Here is a 22,083-nt window from a genome sequence, read left to right on the forward strand (position 1 = left end):
TGGACATAGCTTCCATGAGGTTATCCATAGGTGTGGGGACTACCATTTTGAAGCAGTTCAACATTTCGATCGCTTCTATCTTGTTTTTTTTGGAGCCAGAAGTGACTAAATTTGGACAAGAGGAGTGAGGGGTGAATCTGACTAACAGACTGTAGCAACACCTCACACACAGCCTGTCACTCGGGCGGCCCTTGCCTTAAATATGCGTAGCTTTGAGTCATAATAAGACATAAATGGGTGAGTTATATAAAAAAAATATATATAAATCACCCCCTGTACAGTTGTCATGAACCACGTACCATACTATAAACATGTTTCTTTCTGCTATGAGGTTGAGCATTTTAACATGGGGGTCTGAGGGGATTTACTCTGTACTGAAGCCAGCTTCAAGTGGTCATTAAAGGAACTGCAGTTTTTGGCACTTCTGCATTGGCTTCATTTTTCTGTCTCAGAGATTACCGCTTAATATTTGTTCCATATAGAGCAGTAAGCTTCAGGTACAAATAAGCATGAACCTCCAAGTCTGAAAAATGAAGCCAACATGGAAGTGCCAAAAACTGTAGTTCATCGAATAACCACTTGAGGCTAGCTCCAGAAGCCAGTCATTAGATCCCCATGTCAAAACGTCCAACTTTACAGCAAAAATAAACATGTTTACAGCCTGGTACAAAAAAAAGGTTTTGGTGTCTATAGCTGATTTCAACATTAATGACAACTGTACAGGGTATGGATTTTAAATAACTCACCTGTTTACATACTGACTTCAAAAACCAGAGAGTTACGGCCAAAATGCCAAAACAAAAGTCCATGAACCAATTAGTCACCTACAGGTGTCTACATCCATTATCTTATACAGTCTCTGGGTACAAGATAGAATGGTGCAGCGGTGCTTTGTAAAAAAAAAAAAAAAACTACATACAGTCTGGAAGTTGTCAACAGTCCTGCAGTAAGCTCTAGTCTTTCTATTAGAGCCCAGATGATATATCAGTCGACAGATAAATTTGGCCAATTTTGGCTTATCACCGATGTATAGGCATTGGCGTATATGTTGTCCGATATGCACCAATGTGAAAACTTTTTTTTTGTCTTATAAAACATAATGCAGGAAATGATGCTTCGGATAATTACTAGTTTTTAAATCCCCAATGAAGTTTGCTGTTTCAGTCCACTGATGTCATTTTTAACAGTAAAGTCTGTTGTTAAACTGAAACATTTCCTGCCTCCATTACACATCTTTGTCTATGAAGGAGGATTAAGGCCATGTTCAAGAAAAAAAAATCATAGATTTCAAGAATAAAATTGTAAATCTATGAGAATAAAGTCGTAAATGTGAATGGAAACACATCCAACATACAAACACACATACAATGGCATAACCAGATGTGTTGATCACCAGGATGAGGCCAGCTCCTTTTTCCTGCTGCTTTCAGGCAGCCTTAGGATGCAAAGCAGAATGGGATACATTGTAGATTTATGAATGGAAACACACTGAACATGATAATGCACAGTGCGGCATCACCATCATGTGCAATCATTGGCGGCACCTTTCTATAATGTAGTCTGTATAATGACAAAACCTTCAGGGGATTTTTTTTCTTCTGGTGGCACACTGGTGTAAGTGAATCCAGGTGAATCAGTGTGGATAAATGAAAAATGAAAACAACAAAGAGTTTTCAGGGGGCAGAGCGTTACGTGACGTAAATGTAAAAATATCACTTGAAATCTTGTTGGTAATTACTTTTGTACCGTTAAAACATATTTTACTGTCACCCCCAACACTGTTTGTACACACTTTTTTGTTTTTTCGTCATGTTACCCATCTTTCTTGTCTTAATCTGTGACTTATTCTCGTACATTTCTCGAAATCTCTCTAACCCACTCCCACTGCTTCCACCAATCAGATGATTATGGGTGTTCCCTCTCCTAGTTAGCCAATCAAACTTTGCCACAATCTCCTTCAGCCATTCATGTTGCTGCTGCCACACTTTAACTCTGTTCTCTGTTCTCCTTTCTGCTCCTGTCCGCTGTCATTTTAGGTGGAATCGTCACGCCCTCCTCCACCCCATTCACCTCCAGTCACTTTATCCAGAGCCCAGGACGAGCTCATCAAAAGCCCACTCTTCTTCACATCCAGATCCTCAGCTCCCCTTTCATCTCACCTCATCACTACATTCACAGTTAAATAAATATTACTTTCTCTAAATGTCTCTTCTGATTGAAATAATTTATGTGTAATGCCAGCCGATATATCAATATTTTACGGAAATATTACAGAATTTTTTACTCTCAAATATTGTTATTGGCATCAGCCCTAAAAATCCAGTATCGGTTGAGCTCTAGTTTCTGTTTTGTCCACCCGATTTATATCAGTGAGGGTTGGCTAAATAACAAAAACACTTCTTAGTATAATGCCATACATTTCAGCTGAACTGTATCCTCCAAAATGACCATACAGTTGAATCAACACCAGTTTTAATCAAAATCGAGCATTAGAACCTTCATGAAACAGGTTTTTTTTTGCAGTTTTGTTTATTAGATTGCATTAGTTTTAGCCAACTAATAAACTAGCAACTCAGTGTATAACTCTGTTCTCACTTTGTCTCCCTCCCCCAGTACCATCTGGTTGCCTTCTCACTATCCATTAGGTGTAATTGATGTTATTGTACACTGTACAGTTATGGTTACAGACTCTCCCTCCAGCTGCCTACACTCATATTTTAGGTGTAATTCATTCGCCAAAAAAAGGGAGGAAACACACAATACACAGAGTTAAAGATGAATTTGACTGATGTTTTTTTTTTTACCTTCATATATATATATGTATGTATATATACATATACATATATGTACATATACATACATATATACATATATATATATAGATAGATAGATAGATAGATAGATATAGATATAGATAGATATATATATGATAGCATTGTTATTGTGAACTCCTCTGGCCGCCATAATCGTGTAGTGAAAATCCGACACGACACACCTGATGTAAACATATATACATACTGTTCATATAGATATAGATATGACTTACAGCTGTAACATTCAGATCAATTTAAATACATGTACACAAACTTTTTAAGTGCATGCTTCCACCTCCATGCCTGAAACCTACACCCCTTTGTAAGTGTGATTAATAATTTAGTCACTTAGGACAGTAGTCATTATTGGCTGTCCTTCAAAGAACACAGAGTGATGAGTGTAAACAGCCGAGCACATCATTATAGCCTTTGGACAGCAGGTGCAAAAATACAGCAGATTGTTGCAAACGAAAGACAAATAGATTTTTAAAAGCTGCAAAGAATCTTTTTCCTTCATTTTGATTATGAGTTTAGGCTGGTGTTTTCAGGGTGCGTGACTACCTCAAAAATGCATTGAATCTAATTCAAACAGGTTAGATTAACAAGGACACAAAAATCACCTGAACCTGTTCATACGCACATGATGCTCTTGTTTGCATCGTCCTCAGTGAATCTGATGATTAACTTTGATTCATGCAGGTGGTAACTTACGGTCTGCGTGTAGCTGCAGAGACGCTGCTGTCCTCCTGTCCTAGTCAGCCTGATGATGAACATGGACAGGGTACCTGCTCTCCTCCTCTGGAGTGTGAGAGTCTTGTCTTCTCTGTCTCCCTCTTCCCATCAGCAGCTGTGCGTCTGTCAGCATCCGCTGATCTCGGAGCTGCTTAATGCCGCTACACTCTCCTCTACCTCTCCACACGCTCTCAGCCCACTCTCTCTCTCTCTCTCCCTCTGTGCTGTTAGACACTTGTTTTTGTTGCATGCTGACATGTTCTCCCTCTCTCTCTCTCTCTCTCTCTCTCTCTCTCTCTCTCTCTCTCTCTCTCTCTCTCAGACACACACACTGTTGCCTGTACCACATATCTGTCCACTGTTTCAAGTGTCACCTCCACTGCTGCCTGGTATATTCTCTGAAGGAGATACAACCTACTCATTTCCCTGAAAAACACATCTTAAGGTGAGATGAGAGGAAAAGGATTAAAGTTTGATGGGCTTAAAATAGCTTGTTGCACCGAGTTAGAGGAAGTAAGAGAGATGGAAGATAAATAAGAATGCAAAGTGAGGGTCTCACATAGACACATACCATTAATAGCTTATTAATAAGGTAAGAAAAATCAAAAAGCACTGCAAATTATACACAGAACATACACAAAGACAAAAAAATGATTCAGATCTAAGCTACTAAAAGAATGCATTACCCGAATTCTGTCATTCTCAGATGGCAGGCAGTTAAATACCCATCTAACCACCCATCCATCCATCATCTGCTTATCCTATTCAGGGTTGCAGGGGGGCTGGAGCCCATCCCAGCTGACAATGGGCACACCCTGGACAGGGGGCCAAGACTATTCCAGCACTGATACATAGAGAGACAAAGTCCCGTTTTTTTAATTTTTAATTTTGAGAAGAAGCAAGAATGACCTGACCTGCATGTGTTTGGACTATGCAGAAAGCTGGGGATCCCAGAGAGAACATGGAAACTAGCCAGGAATAAAATATCTCACATTAAAATGTGCCTCTGGTACCTCTGGTTATTAGGGCTGAAAATAGATGCATCTGAGATTTAGGGATTTCACTTGTAATTCAGAACTGCAATATTCTGAGAATAGAGTTGTCATTTATTTCTTCATTTTCAAAATAGAAAAAAAAAGTCAGTGTCATAATAATGAAGCTGTGACTTTAGGGAAAAGTCAACATTTTCTTGATAAAGCAGGCTGTTCTCATGCACATATACCTATGAAAAGTAATGCACCATAATTTGCACATAATCTGCGTAATCATGAGCCAGTAATTAGTGTTTAACCCATGTAATCATGAAAGTGGCGCTAACAGTAGTAAAGAAGAAGTTAGTAAAAAGAGCAAAAGGTCGCAAAAGGCCTCAGACAAACTGATTAAGCAGTATAACATATTAGATTTTGACTCTTAAAGGCTTATTTAAACTCACTGTAAACGGGTATGGTAGAGGCTTGTGTCCTCACTCTGCATTCATTTCATACATGTGCAGGTTTTGCATTGTCTAAAGCCCCATTTCTACCAAACACTTTCAGTATACTACCTTTGGGAACAAAAGTACCCTGCAGACATGGTACCTAGACCCTGGGTCCATTTTGCTTTTCCACCACAAACAGTACCCTTAAATGTGGACGGGGCTATTGTCACTCACTGCTCCGTCCAGCTCTCGCTGTATTTCCTCATCACCAACACAGATGGAAGTCTGCACCTCATTTATTGTCCTCAGAACGAGGCTGCACGCTGACATTTTCAGAACAAAATAAAACAGGCTGCAGTAAGAGTCTCCCTCAATGGGATATTTAAAAATAGTGAGTTTGTGCATTTAGTCCTTCCCAGGCAAGTGCAGGGGTTTAGTGTTACTGTAGCCCACGTCATCAGCTCATGCATTGAGTAACATTACAAGTAAACGTTCCACCTTAAAACACGCCAGCAGTCAGTCAGAAATAAGTAATTTTTTTCTCAGTATACAGCTGCTGCTAGAGACAGAAAATATCCTGTCATTTTATAGTTCTAGTTTACTGATACATGTAAAACTTGCCACAGTATGAACAATGGTTACATAAGCTTCAAAACCAGCCTCAACTTAGTCCTGAACAACAGTGACTGTCCACTATTGACCAATCAACATACTGCAGTGTTTCCAGCTCCACCTTTTAGTACCCAATCTGTGAGCTGGGTACCCAAACAGAGGGGTTACCAAAAATAGGGACAGTAAGGAACAGTTCCATTGGTACAGTCCACAACCAGAAATGGAAAAAATGCATACCAAACTGAACTGAACCATACCAGACTGTTTGATGGAAAAGTGGCTTTAGAGTACCTCCATTAAAAGGTTCATTATCACACCTCCTGTACTATCACTTTAGTTTTGCTGTCAGAAATTTTTGACTCTCCCCTCTAGTGCCATCTAGTAGATGTATCCATGCTAACGTAAAGGATGCATGGAAGTATGAGGGCAGTGACGTTTGAAATTAATGTGTCTATTTTCATCTATTTCTATTTACACTTGAGAGGAAGTGGATTACATTTAAGAAGCATAGCAGAGACGCAGGTAGGTGGTCGGGGGGGGGGGGCATACAAAGGCCAGCTCTGGACACAAGAGACTGGGATTTGCATTCACAATCCCTTCTGTGATTAGGTTTGGGCAACAAAAGCCCTTTGATTAAGGCTGGAGGAAATGTTAATTCATGCCTTGCCTCTTGTACAAAGCAGATCATGCCCTTTGTCTAACCTAACGTACCTGATGTTACAAATTAACTCTGTGTAAACAGAATTTCTAGGAAACAGGGTTGGATGAAGATCATAAAATGCAATTAAAACATCCAGAAAAAGGCCAACAAGTGGATCTTATTTTATAAAACTACAGTCCTCATTCTTGTTATTAATGGGCCAACCTTATCTCTGTAGAGAAACAGGCATGAGTACAGACTGGTAATGTAAAACACTGTATTTATTTTCATGTACTAGCGTTGCATAGACTGATCTGACATCAGCCACCATCTGTCATCCGATGGAACAATTCCTCTTTGGACACCATCTTGTGCTTGTTTACAACCTCCACTGTAAATGACCTTTAGCTCTCTCATATGAATATCATGCATTAATAACAGCCATGTTACTGATGAGTGATTCATATTGAACACTAAATGAAACCTCCAGTGTCAGATGCTGTCTGCGCTGTGGGAGGTATGAATGGCTATTAATGTTGTATTAATGTGCTCATGGCTCTGTTCTGAACAGGTTTACTCTAACAGTGTGGCCAGTATGTGGTGGCATTAATGCACTTTTTCACTCTGTAACAGGTGATAAATGTGATGTGAAATTTTACTTTCGTCATTTTTACCTTAAAGATGTGTGTGTGTGTGTGTGTGTGTGTGTGTGTGTGTGTGTGTGTGTGTGTGTGTGTGTGTGTGTGTGTGTGAGACAATACGTCATGGATTACAATTGCCTCTTGCTGTTACCATGGCAATCGTTGCCAACAGTACAGAGAGACGCACCTGATACCTTCAGGTTAATGATACATGTGTACGGAAGTTTGTTCAGTCCCTTCCTCAGACCTCCGTTGTGTCTTGACCTTTACTGGTTTCCTGCAGCTGAGCTTCATGCTCAGCTCATCTCCACAGCAAAGCTATGATGAGAGGCAATGGATGATACTGATGTCACAATGCACAAAGTTGGCCACAGAAAAGTCAGATCCAGTGAGGCGGACCTACAGAGGAAACGTCAGGTGATTGATGTTCATGGATAGTACTGCAGATCTTGATGGGAATAATTTCAAATTAGTGGCATTAAAAGTATATTTCACTTTGAAAATAAACTTATTTGCTCTCATTTTAAATGTAGGATTACACTGATATCAGTACAGAGCTGGGTGCCTTGGTTTAGCATAAAGGCTGACAGCAGGGGTGAGTTAAATGCTGGAACTATTTCTTGGTTGACAGCAGCCAGGTGCAGTTACTGTGTGCAGCTCCTTGTCTTGTTGTTAGCAGGGTTTATATTTCTACGTCCAATCAATGCTGCACTGAGGATGTAGGCTCTGCTTAGACACATTGCTACCCTGCGCCATAGCTTGATGTGCACCTCCTCAGAAATGTAACTAAATGCGACACAGACTTTCTGTTTATTTTTATAAAATGAAAACAAGTTCTCTCCATGGAAATGCAGCTTTCATTTACTTAGAAACACTAATGGCAAGGGCAATAAAGCCTCCACATAATAACATTTTGTGACTTGTGTGTCATTAATCTTGGCTTCACATGAGTCAGGACTGCTCTCATGCACTGTTTGTACGAATACCAACAAAAAGTAATGCACCACAGTTTGTATAAAACCCACATAATCATGAACTAGTTATTTGTGTATAACCCACTTGGGAAGGTTGCGATTACTTGAACAAAGCACTGACAGGGGTGAAGAAGGAATAAGTCCATGTAAGGCGTCAGGTTGGGTTATGGATGTATTAAGAGAACTGGATACAGCATTGAACGCAGAGCCTCGGTCTCTCCTAAGAAACCTGCTCAGTAGTGCATGAAGCCAAAATGGTTTAACTTCCTCATATAAAATTACCCAGATGATCTAGGGATTATCAGCACTAATTCCACACTGTACAGCCCATAGAGCAAGCACTAGAGACTTAGGGCAGCCAAGCCCTGCCGAGTGTGGCTGAGCAGCTAATTTCAACCAGCCAAATGGCTAACTTCAGGTTTAGTGCTTCGCTAACTAGACTGGGGATAAAATGATTTTATCTTGCAGCTCTTCTAGACTTTCAGAATGTTATCGGACCTAATGGATCAAATCCTGATGGTGAAACAATTGATTTTGCGGGGGTTGTGATGTTAAAAAAAAATGTATCCACTAATTTACAGATGTCTCATTACCAGTGTAAGTCTATGGGGAAAAAGTCTTTTTGGGCCTCGGGGCAACATGCCATGGACCCCAGAAATTGAAGTACCACTGTTTGGCCACTACAAAAATTGGCTGTAAAGCCCAGCATGATTCCTGGGTGCCTGGGTTTGGTTGGTGGATTGCTAACAAAACGCACGACTTTTCAACAGAGTCCTCCTCCAGAAGACCAGTGTTTGGAACCGTGTAAAACCAAAAAGGTGTACTGGTAATGTAAGTCCTTTTAAATTCTGTCATCACCATTTTTCTTTTCCTACACCTAATCTATTTAACTTAATGTTAAGTACGTATAACTTAACATTAGGCACATACTGTCATTAATTACATACTGTGCTAATTATTTAGATATTATGAGAACTGTTGCATGAGGGCTTGTTGTATAAGTACAGGAAAAGGCTGCGAGCTGCTAGGCTAATTTATGCAATGAGTCATGTCATAAGCTTTTGCTAATAATGTTAGCATGTTGTATATGTGGGGAAAACATGTCTAGTTTAAGACAATTGTTTTTCTGTGAATCTTGAGTTGTAATGGAGCCAAATTTTGAATCATTACCTTGATTAAATGTTGGTGTTCCTGGATTCATACAAGTAGTTGTTATAGGCTTATACTAATAATAGTTGCATGTATACCAGGGGCGATTGCTCTGAGACAACAAGGGATGCTGAACTTCCCCTAAAATTTCATAGAATAAATGGTCAAATATGCACTATCGAATTTACATTAAAATAAGAATTTACATTGCATTATAAGTGCACTAGGATGTGTTTAACATCATGACTATGATGTTCAAACATCAGCTGTTTATCACCAGTTTTCAAACACGTCCTCCCTGTCATACATTCTCGTGTCAGCACGGTGGACGTGGAGCCTCCAAGCATTCCTATGAGACAGTGCTGAGCAGGTTTTTTTCATGCAGCAAAGTGAGACGGTCATTGGATAAATGTGACAAAATCGTCACTTCCAGGGAGGCTCAGCTTCCCTGGGACCTAAAGGAGCGGTAGGCGGGAGAGGACGCTCGGTGTATGCATGATGATTGGAGGAATTGTCTAAAAGGCTGAACCCCTTTGTGACTGACAGTGCTTTGGAAATACTTTGCTGTGGTTCTATGGCATGAGTGAGCTTCCCCTGTTTGAAAGACCAGCAGCCGCCACTGATATATACATCTTAAAAACAGAACTAGTATAAGACAACTGTGTCATTGGTGAACCTTGTGAGTTAAAATGGAGCAGAATTTTGCAAACTTGTATTCGTTAAATGTTGCTGTTGTTCCTTGTTTCGCATGAGTAGAAGAAAAGTCTGCTAGCCAATGAGACATGCCATAAGTTTTTGCGAATAGCATTAGCATGTTGTATATGCGGGATTGTATGTGTCAGTTGAATCAATCAAACTTTACTGCACTTCACAGAAACTCCTCCTCCAACCAGTGTTTTGGAGATGTAATTGCAGAGCAACTTAGACATTCCACTGCACAAGTATAAATGCTCACTACAGTGTAGGTCACTTGCGTAGGCTGCAGCAGAGCCTACGTACAACTACAAATCAGCCTTCACAGTGAAGTTTCACGTTTGGTATCACTGTGCCTGTACAGGACAGAAATCTGTGCTCTCTGACCATATCAGGAAACCTGTGCTAGATGCTGCACTGAAGCACTGGGCGGAGGGATACACTGTTATTGTCAAAAAATAGTTCCAGTACCTGATCTTCCAAAACTGATAATTTTGTTTGACTTTGTGCCACAAAGAATAGTCCCTAACAAGTTCACTTCTACCTGTGTGTTCCCATGTGTTATCCCAAGTCTGTCTCTAAATTATTTCTTTATACTCTCATTATACTTACAATGCACAAACTGGGCACATAAGGACACTGGCCATGGTTGCAATTGTTTTTTTAATCATTTTATCTGAAGAGCATTAATTTTGTCATCAAACCTTTTGTTTTCCTTCTGCTTTGTAGCAGAACAAGATAATTAACCTATTCCAGGGGAAAACAACTTACTGATTAATTAACTGGGGCTCCCCAGATGACAGGATTAATAATATTCGCAATCACAGCTGCTCAGTGATTCCATAGAACACAGTGAAGCCTTTAAATGCTGTTGGGCTTGAGTTTGGATCTGACAGCCACAGGCAGGGCGGAAAAGTCAGAAAGTATCGAGAGACAGACTCACACATTGCTGACTTGGTTTTGCATGTAGGAACAAAAATACAGAATAACACCAGACTAATCCTTTAACCTTGTGTTTATGAGGTGAGCAGATTACCTGTACTACAGGTTATTTAAAGGGACAAATACATTTTTCCTCTTACCTGTAGTGCTTTTTGTCAGTCTAGATTGTTTTGGTGTGAGTTGTCGAGTTTTGGTGATACCGGCATAGAGATGTCTTGTCACAAATCTTTTGAAGTAGTGTAGTTATTATGATGGTATCAGCAGGTGAGCAGATCTATACATGGCAGAAATGAACCACATGGAAACAAATTGGCTCAAGCTCTGCTGGTTTACCCTCAGCCTGTGGAGAATACAGTAGCTCAATAACTGTTGTAAACTGTTATACATGGTAATGGCTGGATGGAAAGATGAGAAAACTACTATAGGGCCTACCTATGTTACAGTGGAACACCAATGGGTGGATATTAAAACACATACAGCCTCTTGGATTATTGGGGAAATTCCAATATGCAAACAGCAAGTGATACTGCTTTTGATTTACTATCTCTAGATTACTCCCATGCAAAGCCACTGATACATGTTGACACCCACAGTCCATGAGAAGGACCACAGCTTCAGAGAATTTGGCTTTTCTCTGCTTAAAAAAGGTCACTGTCCAGCAGCCGACTCTTAACGCTCAAATGTCAGAGTGTTCTTGAATGCACCAATAGCTTTTGAATCAGTCCCTGCTCCCTATTGTATAACCATGCAATGAAAAGGTCACCGTGATAGATTACCTATCTGAAGAAAGTCTCTGCAAGCGGATTTTAACAGTGCACTGAGATGAGTGGAAAGCAAAGGCTGCCTGGAAGGCAGGAAATCAATCGAAAAAGATATGGAAAATAGGTCTGGCATATGCGCAGCAGTAATGTAAGGTATACTGTAGTGATTTGTGGTTAATGCAGTAAATATATAATATCAATGTTCTGTCACAAGAAGGTATTTCAAGAGGGGGTGTTTTGCTATTTCTGTTTTGGCGGGACAGAAATATTTTCTGTAACAAAGTAGATAGTTCAATAGTTCAAAAATACACCTGAGATGTCAGAGAATAAAGTCCAGGGGTGTAAATATAGACAGTACAGGCAGGGTGGTTGATCTAGGGCCCATGGGGTGAAGGGGGCCCATAGAGAAAGTGGGCCCTCCAACTATATGTTGGGCAGAAAACAGGTCCCAGTGAGTAATTTAGATTGCTACCTTAGAAATATCCCTGTGTTCAAAGAAAAACTCCATTTTTTATATATGCCCTTTTTCTATCTATAACAAAATATGTTATAAAATATATCCTTATGCTATATACTCAATATTCAAGGATGGTAACTCAGAGGTTAGTTTGGCAGATCTGCATCTTGTTAACTTTTCCTTCCAATAAAGTACAGCATTAAAACCCAGCTTGTGAAGGGAAAGGTAAGCAACATAAAACCAGGTGTGAAAGAAAACAAGGTCCCACACTGTAAACCCTAATTCACTAACAAAGACCACACTAATAGAGTAATAGATTGCAATTAGTTTATTACATATAATGGATGAGGGTTGAGGGATGGAGGAATGAGGGTCAAAGGAAGAACCGAAGAGGAATGAGGGATGTGGGACGAAGAGATGAAGGTCAAGGGATTTGGGATGAGGATTGAGGGATGTGGGATTAAGGGACAAGGGTCATGGGATGAAGGAATGGGGAAGGAAGGAAGGTGGGGGGTAGTGATGGGAGAAATAAGGGTCGCAGACAGGTGGAGGGTGGAGTCTGATGGCGGTCAAGTGGCGGCTGAAGAGGAAGGGTGTAATAGAACCAGGGAAGTTGAGACAGAGTTGGGGAGTTGTCTGTTCGCCTACTCTACAATAGAGCCCCCTGGTGATTCCTATATTCCTGTCTGTATTCCTGTATTCCTGAGAAAAAGGAGAGATAACAGCAAAAAGAAAAAACAAAGAAAATGGGTTTTGGTGGGGAGGAATGTGAGAACAGAGTCAAATCGGAAGGTAACAGATAAGGTGCGCTTAAATCCGTTTAGTGTGGAAATGGATGAGATCAAGGCGTGGACTTTTTTCCCGAACATAGTTATTAAATTTCATTGGATCACAAACGGGTAGCAGAGAGATGTCTGGATGGTACAATGTCCCTTGGACACCGAAGACGGGATCTTCCCCTTGAGCTGCTGGAAGGCGAGGAACCAACGACATTGGAATGGCTGAGGATGAATGCAAGGGTATTGGGAAATGTAAATTTCCGAGTGCAACCAGTTTTGCTAGAGGCACTGGATGCAAGGAGATGGAGAAGACTGAGTTTTCAGGAGTTTGTGGATCTTCGTTGAACAGATTGCCATCACAGGGAGTGAGAGTGAGTATCTAGTCCATAGTTGAAGATGAGCTATATTTTTTTGTTCTTTCTTTTTCTTGTTCATGTCTGACAAGGGTCATGTGAGAACAGAGTCAAAGGCGAGGGAAACGGATAAGGTGTGCTGAAAATACTTTTAGTGCAAAAATGGTGAGATCGAGGCGTAGTCTTTTTTCCTGAACTTGGTCATAAAACTTCATTTTGCTCTATCGACTTAAATCTTTTGTTAAAACAACTTGCACAACTTTTAGTTTAGTACATTACAATAACATAAATGTTTTAAGTACACCAGACACAAAATAAATGTGTCACATGACCCTTGTCTGACACAAATTTTACAGTCAGTTAACATGACTTTGTTTTGTTGTTGTTTAATTCTACATTTTATTACATTTTTTTTTAAATTTCATTGAACTATAAAAACACATTGAGGCACACATGGGTTTTTCAGTTGCTAGAATATAGATTAATTCTGAACCAGGAAGTGTTCTTAATTGCATCTCAGCACAAATTTATGCTAGAGGCTTTAATACTTACACAGGTGGGAGGTCACTAACTGTGTATACCACTTAACTCATGGTGCAAAATGTCTTTAACTACAACATTAAGTGTAACCCATTACCCAACACACATTGTCTCAGGGCATGCCAGGAAATTCAACCCATTTAGCCCCAACACGCCACAATCTGTTAAGTACATAATGATAGTGTTGTATATTGGCCTTAAACTGATTAGGTGAAATTGACTTCATACTATAGTCGTATTTTAAGTGCAACCCTTCACCATAACATACCACTAGTATCAGTAAAAATAGAATATTTTTCACATATAAAAAGCACAAAGATGTTGAAATCTAGGCATGTTCTGCCATCATAACTTGGCTCTTAGAATTCACCAGATTGATGCCTTAAAATGAAATGCCCCCGGACCCCCTTACAGGGTTCGGCCCTTAGTAAAGTATTTCTAGCAGTGGGTTTTCTAATAGGTCTGTATACAAGTGGTTATTTTTAAACATGTTTGATATGTGTGACTGACATTGAGCTTTGTGGGCATCACTAGCGTGCGCCATAGGAGACATATTGGTGAATAGACAGCTTTACCTGAAGTTAGTTTCTTCACCTCAAGTTGACTCTGTAGATCTCACTCAAACTCTGAGCTCCTTTTAAGGACAAATGTCACTGCACATAAGCAATGTAAGCTGCTGGTTGTAATCCATGTTAGTTGTGATACAAGAAGTCTTCCATCACAACTTGTGTCCAGTCTTTGTAGCAAGTCTTCAGGTTTGTCCTGGAATTTGTATCATCACCGTTCACAATGTCTTTGCTCTATTCAGTGTTCATTAGCTGGAGACCGTTGTTTATTCTGCATAGGTATAGGTATTAACGAAGACATTCATAAACATGACACACACAAGTACATGCATGCAGGCATGAGGAGGAGAGCTGCTGATTAGTATTCTGTTTGAGATGGCGTCAGTTGTTCCAGGAGCTCTCATGAGTCACCGTACTTGCTCCTGGTCCTTGTGGTGATGAGTGCAGACTCGATCTGTATCTTCCTTATCTCTGGGTCCATAAGGCAGCTCATCAGGTTTCTGTGGGTGTAGTTTATATCGCGCCTCAGTGCTCGATAAAAGAAAAGATGGCAGACAGAGTGGCTGCTGAAAGCAAAAAGATGAAAACAGCTGCTTTTTGCTCTTTTTAGCTGGCATTTGGTTAATGTAGATCTATGTACATATATAAATATATAATATGCAATTTCATGATTCAATACACATGCCTCTTGTATATAGCCCCTGAAATCTGATTGATCACCTCAGGGGCCACCCCATTATCCTGAACTCTGACTGGCTAATTGCCCAGTCAAAGATGGGGTTTAATTTGAACCAACTGTTTGATAAATAAACCGGAGTTTCGTTTATAGGTTTAATCCAGTCTTAAACCTGAGAGACAGTAATGCACCAGAGCGGTGCTGAGCCTGTCAAAGACCCAAAATAAGATTTTGGTTTGATTTGAAGAAGAACGGTCTCTCGGGAGTCTGCTGCTCCCCTGCTACTCGTGTTGCCCTCATCTTGTCTTGCTACTTGTCACTCCTGAAAGATGTGAAAGCACTTTTTATACACAAAAGGTGTCAGTTGTTCTTTTGTATAAAACTTTTGGGGGTATAGTTTCTTTTTGAGGACTTGAAGAGTCTGGAAGTATGGAAGCTTTATATCACACTTTTCACTCTGCTGTGCTGTGATTAATAGGTCATTTATCTTTGAAATTAAAATTTTAAACACAAATGTAAGAAACTGTAGGCCACTGAAATGTTAGTAATTAAAGTACATATGAGTAGTAGTACTTCATGCCACCCCTGCATAAGTCAGTGCTCCACATGGGTCACCCTACTCCAAAAAGTCTGAAACTTTTGACTTTTGTGTTGGTGCTAATTTGTTGAATTATTTTTCATGTAATCAAAACAACCCAATAACAGTCAGAGGTTTGACTGATGTTACCTGTAGTGGACAATAAAAAAACATGATTAAGCACAAAGACAAGATATTTAATGTTTTATATAATGTATTTTTAAATGTTTTCAATATCCTCTGAGATAGACTGACCCAAATGGAAAAGTGTGCTGTGGTCTGACTAGTCCACATTTCAAATTGTTTTTTGAAATCATGGATGTCGTGTCCTCCAGCCTGAAGAGGAAAAGGACAATCTGGATTGTTACCATCACAAAGTTCAAAGCCAGCATCTGTGATGGTATGGAGTTGTGTTAGTGCCCATGGCACAATGTGTAACTGTCACATCTGTGAAGGCACCATGAATACCATGAATACTATTGTTTAAATTTCTTATATTTCCACGTATCTTTCCTCTCTTGCAAGGAGCACCTGTAACATAAATAATTTCCCCTCAGGGATCAATAAAGTATTTCTGATTCTGATTCTTATTCTGAATACTGAAAGTTACATACAAGTTTTGGAGCAACATATGCTGCCATCCAGACAACGTCTTTTTCAGGGATGTCCGTGCTTATTCCAGCAAGACAATGAGACACATTCTGCATGTGTTCCAACAGTGTGGCTTCATAATTAAGAGTGCATGTACTAGACTGACCTGCCTGCAGCTCAGATCTGTCACCCATTGAACATGTGTGGCCCATTATGAAGTGTAAAATACAACGGTGACCCTGGACCGCTGAGCAACTTAAGTTGTATATCAAGCGAGAATGGGGAAAAAGAGGCTTGTCATCAGTGGAGGCAATCTCGATGTAGAGAGATATCAAGATGAAATTCTGCAACCAGTGGCAATCCCATATCTCCACAGTCTTGGACCGAAGTCTGTCCTCCAAGATGAGACCGCTTGCACCCACAGAGCGGGGATTATCAGAGACTACCTCCAAAATTTGGGAGTGGAGAGGATGGAATGGCCTGCCAGCAGTCCTGACCTCAACCCCATTGAACACTTGTGGGATCAGCTTGGGCGTGCTATTCATGCCGGAGTGACCAACACAACCACGTTGGCTGACTTGCGACAAATGCTGGTTGAAGAATGGGATGCCATCCACAGCAGTGTGTGACCAGGCTGGTGACCAGCATGAGGAGGAGGTGCCAGGCTGTTGTGGCTGTGTATGATTCTTCCACACACTACTGAGGCCCCTATTCATTAAATGAATGAATTGTTAAATTGCCAATATATCTTGTTTCTTCAGACTTCAATCATCCAATCCACCAAACAACACCAAACAAGAGTCAACAGCAAAAAAAAAAAAAAAGGTGTTTGGCATTGGCAGAGAAGATCTGGCAATTTTTCATGGGTGCAACCCACATACTCAGCTCTGCTGCTCATCCCACAAATGCATGTTCCTTACAAATGTTCCTTAGAAATGTGGCACCATTTAAAAGGGAAATAAACATGCTTTCAAACAGTATAAGATCTATTGCCAAGAAGCATTGTTACAACAAAGAAACACAATTATATATACTGTATGACTATGGTATTCTATATATTAACATATCTATTCATCTTGAGTGATTTTTATGTAATATTGGTTTAAAGAGGACACTCTGGATCAAAGTAAATCCATGACGATCGTGGTTAAACTAATTTGTTCCCGTTTTCAGTTAAGGATGTATTTTCATGAATTCTTTTTTCACACAGTAGCATGACATAATGATGGATCACCCTGCCTCAGTTTCCTGGCTGTGTTTTAGGCCGTTAAGCCACACGAAGTCACAGCAAGCTCATTTGCTCCTGTTCAGTTCCAACTGTGCATTTATTTGTACAGTTGCTGCCCACCCTGTGGATTCTGTAATGATTCAAAATTAGGATCACATGATCCTCCCACATCCCTCTGCTCCCTGAATAAAACATTTCATTATTGTTCATTTTGTGTCAGTAAGCTACAATAAGCTTTAATTAGATGTTCAGTCATGTCTCCTGGCACCCATCATTATCAACTGTCCGTTTTTCACAATTTGTCATCATAAAATAATCCAAATGTCACATTCAGTTTCTTTCTGTCCTTGTTAATCAGAGAGCCTTCATGTGGGTCTGATAGGACTTTATTCTCTGTCTTATTAAGCTTTTGTTTTCACATGAAGCCCCAGAATCAAGTTATGTTACATACCAGCTCTATAAAGCTGTGTAACAGTAAATGACTGTATGTGTTGTGGTACTGATTTGACGTACTTTCAGGCTGCTGTGCAGAGGACCAGCGCCTCCCACAGGCAGAAAGTAGAAAGTATTAGAGAGGCTGTGATTCCTCCTCCTGTAGTCCACACAATACAAAACACACAACAATAAAACCCCTGAGATAATATTCAATGCTGGATCAAGAATATTCTGAATATTCCCCCTAACCTCAAGGTTGTGTGAGGATTACTTTCAAATTACAAGCAATTCAAAGCGTGTGCATGAAGTGCAGCTCTGCTTTAAATGATATAAATTACAAACATAATAACATATGATATTAAAAGAAATGAATGTGAAAGAAAACAATGAATTATGTAAACTAAACTGTACAAGACCAGTGCATCTGGGTTACTATGTAAGGATGAAGCAGTGGGAAATTATGGGCCCAAAAGTTAAAGTGCCACCTTCAGGATTGGATTAGCTCTCTAGGGTAGGGAAACTCAACTTCTTTTACCCTGGGGACACTTTTGCAGAATGACAGGAGGCCAGGGGCTAGTTCATTTATAATATTTATCAGTATATATAATAAATGAATTGCCTGTTTTCAGCCTCTCAACATTTGCTGTCCTCACTCATTTTTGCCAAGAGGTGCATCCAGTTGCAGCAGCCCTGTACAGGTCAGACGTACACAAGGGCATTTCTAGGATTTCGGGACATTCTTGTCTTAGTCTGGTCCTCTGTCAGGGGGTCTGGGGCCCTTTTTCGGTAAACAGACTCGGTTTTTATGCTTTTTTATGCACTGTGGCACTTTATTTATATTCAAAGTACAACATAAAAATTCCCAGTGTGAATCAATTTGTTTTCATTGTGAATTAGAAAATGGTCTGTGGGCCACCCTGCATCCTATCTGCGGGCCCCTATTGAAGTTTTATGGAGGTATTTTATAATGTCATGACCAGACGTTAAACCCACAGGAGCTCCATCTATTTTAGTATCACACTATTGCCAATTCTTACACTTTTAGCTTGAAACATTTCAAACTCTGACTCACGCTGACCAAACAAATGTGGAATGTAAGCTCATTTTCCTTGACTGCATTAAAAAGCCGTGGTCCTCAAGTTAAGAGAGGGGCTGTACACAATTTGTGCATGTTGCACAATGGCAGTAACTTCAGTGATAGAGCTGTTGCACAGAAGTTTATACAGTGAAATCATTGGGAACAAAGCAGCTGTGCTCAGGATGAAGGCAGTCAGGGTGGTTATCACCTAATTAACACAGGGGGGGGAACTTTTTTAAACAACACTGTCTGCGAGCTGATCCTCCTGGGAGAATTCCCCCCAACAGAACTTTTTAGAAACTTCATAACTAAATGGACCATTTTAGAGCATTCTGAAACAATAATCTTCGATCAGAGATTCTTAAAGTCTTCCTGATTGGGTGCCATTTTGTGGAGGCAACTTTTGACTGAGGACCGCACGGGAAAAGTGCATTCTATACAATGAGGGTTTTTTTAATCATTTTCTTGTATTTTGACATATTGTGCTATATTTTAAATGGCATTCTACACACTTTTTAATGACATACTATACTCAGACTTTTAATGACTATGTGTATGACAAACTATACTATACATTTTTAATATCATTTTTATGACATTTTTAATGACATACTATACTATGACATCTTTAACCATGGGATTTTTGATTACTTTTTAATGACAAACTATACTATGATTTTTTTTATATATCATAATCATTACTTTTTTGTGACATATTACTGGCTACTATAATATTTTATATGACTTTTGTAATGACATACTATTCTACGACATTTCATTACATAGTATACTGTTAGATTTTTAACCATGATATTTTTAATTACTTTTAATTAAATACTTTACGGTGACTTTTTCATAACTTTTTATATGACATGCTGTACTATGAGTTTTATATTATTTTTATGACTTCTATGAATGACACAGTAAACTAGTGACATTTTAAATGATTTCTTTTAAATGACATATCATAGTATGAGTTTAATGCCATACTATACTATGACATTTTTAACTATGACAGTTTTAATTGCTTTTAATGGCATACTATACTATGTCATCTTTAACCATTACATTTTAATTACTTTTTATTGACAAACTTAACTTAGACTTTTTATGACTTTTTATACAACATATGCTATGAGTTTGTGATATTATTTATATGACTGTTTTATGGTATATTATACTACCACTTTTAATGACATACAATGGCATTTTTAAACATGACATGTTTAATTATTTTAATGACATGACTTTTCATACAACACAGCATACTCTGAGTTTTTTTATATTATTTTCATGAGGTTTTTTTTCTTTTCTTTTTTTTAATTAATACTGTATTTTGACTTTATTAATGACATTTTTGATGATTTTTTAAATGAAATACCATCTATGAAGTAAGATACCAAGAAATATACATACCAAGTAATGAGATAGAGTACAGTGTTTGACATTGGAATTCGGCAACACCACTTGCATAAACCACAGGTACAACTGCCGACAAACCATATTAATAGAACCTGTAGTAATAACAATGGCCGTTTGTTACATTTATTCATAATTGGTAATGATTATTTCAGAAGGTGGTCCTTGGTTGATTTTGGGCATTGAAGTTGTTTTTTTCTTTTTTTCTTCTGAGAGCTTTGCTGTTTAAATTCAGTGACTGCAGTAGTGACATTGCTGCAAGCATGGAACTTGTCTAATCCTTCTATCATTAGTTATACCCACTTATTCTTTAAGAGGCTGATCCCAACTGCTGTTTGGCAACTCTTTCCAGAAACCACTATTATTACTCTGGGCAGTCCACATCCACAGAACACAGTGTCTAGAGTTTTCTTTTGACATATGTTTTCACTGGGAAATTTGTCTGTATGAAAACAGTGGACAGTGTCATCTGTGGAGGCCACCCTATCCTTAACCAACCACATTAGGCAAGTGGTCCCCCTCCTCACAAATCTTAACCCCTGCCCATGAGAGATGGGCTGCAGGATAATATGGTACTAAAATAAACTAAAGACACTGATTAATGATATCTGACCATCCTGAACTGTAGTGTACATTGATGCACACGTCTTTCAGTTTGGATGTGCATGAAAAATGCCTGTTGATTTGATCTAAAGCTTTCTCCTAGTTAGTGCATTTGAAAGCAATGGTCACACAGACATACACACTTTCTCTAAGAACTGGAGATACCAATTAAAAAACTGACATCACAGTGAAGGGAGCAATTAATCAAAAAGAACAGCTATAATAGGATAACCACATGAATTATGACTTGTGTCTCTCTTTTTCTATAGTATCTGCCACAACACTCTGGATTCAAACACAAATGCTTGGGAGAGAATATATTTTCTGCTGTGTATAGATACTCCTCAGCCTCCAGTCATCCATCTTGACTCAAAGAATATAATTAACTCTGTGCATGGAAAATGTCACTGTGCGCCTGAGGAGTCAGGTTGATAATTATTCCATATGGTTTGACAGAGGAGATGTAGCAGTACCAGGCTGTAACTGTAAACAAATACAGGTATAACTGATGGGACTGTGGAAGTCTATGGCTGCCAATATCAAAATACAAACTTTATTTTAAAAAAAGAAAGACAGAAATTTAAAACCTAGTTTTAAATTCTATGGTTTAAAATGCCTTAACAATTGAAAATAGCACTGACGAATGATTTGTACTAAACTCAAATTTACTTTTCATTTGCATTTTTAAAAACTGTCAATGTGAAAACTTAACTAAAAATATTAGTTATACAAATAATACACACACAGACATTTTCATCTGGGTAATTAGATAATGGAAGTGTTTAGATATATTACACATAACACTATCAAAAGGTTAGAAAATTATTTTTTTTAGAAAATAGAAAAAACAAAAATTAAATACTTCAGATTTTTTTATGTTAACTTGAGACTTTCGGAATTGCAACTGAACTCCGTACAGCAACCTGAGCCAGCACCAGTGTCTGCACATGTGTCCAGTATACATAGTGTAATGGATGTTACATGTATGTATATTGTTCATAGCTATCTGAAAGAAGCAACATGAGCATGTAAAAATATTTCATACATGTCTGATCACCAGTTTTAGATTTCTGGATGTTTGTCAACATTTCAGGCATCCATTGGCTTCCATACATTTGTCAAAGTTTTTTTTTTTTTTTTATGTGGCAATGCAGTTAAAGTGCAGACTAATCTCATAATTATAGCTGCTGCGCAGCAACGGTCAGGGCTGGCCAATTTTAGGCAAAATTAGACACACACACTAAAACAAAGCATATCACAACATAGAAGTTACATCATATAATTATGGCATGCCCTTAAAATGAAAATTCTTATATGAAGATTAAGTTTTGTACTTAAATACTGAACATAAGTTACATTCCACCACCTGCATGTGTTAAAGAAACACAATAATTCATGACACTGAGA

The 22,083-nt window shown here is 38.9% G+C and overlaps 1 protein-coding gene across 1 annotated transcript in view; it reads right to left on the reverse strand.

The window, feature by feature from the left end:
* sstr1b (somatostatin receptor 1b) overlaps positions 1-3,736 on the reverse strand; it is a 34,698-nt gene extending 30,962 nt beyond the window's left edge. The window contains exon 1 of the mRNA XM_049568889.1: positions 3,525-3,736. The gene's annotated coding sequence lies outside the window, so the exon portion shown is untranslated. The remainder of the gene's footprint in view (positions 1-3,524) is intronic.
* Between the last annotated feature and the right edge of the window lie 18,347 nt (positions 3,737-22,083).

The sequence above is a fragment of the Epinephelus fuscoguttatus genome, linkage group LG23 (genome assembly GCF_011397635.1).
Source record: "Epinephelus fuscoguttatus linkage group LG23, E.fuscoguttatus.final_Chr_v1".
Classification (NCBI taxonomy): domain Eukaryota; kingdom Metazoa; phylum Chordata; class Actinopteri; order Perciformes; family Serranidae; genus Epinephelus; species Epinephelus fuscoguttatus.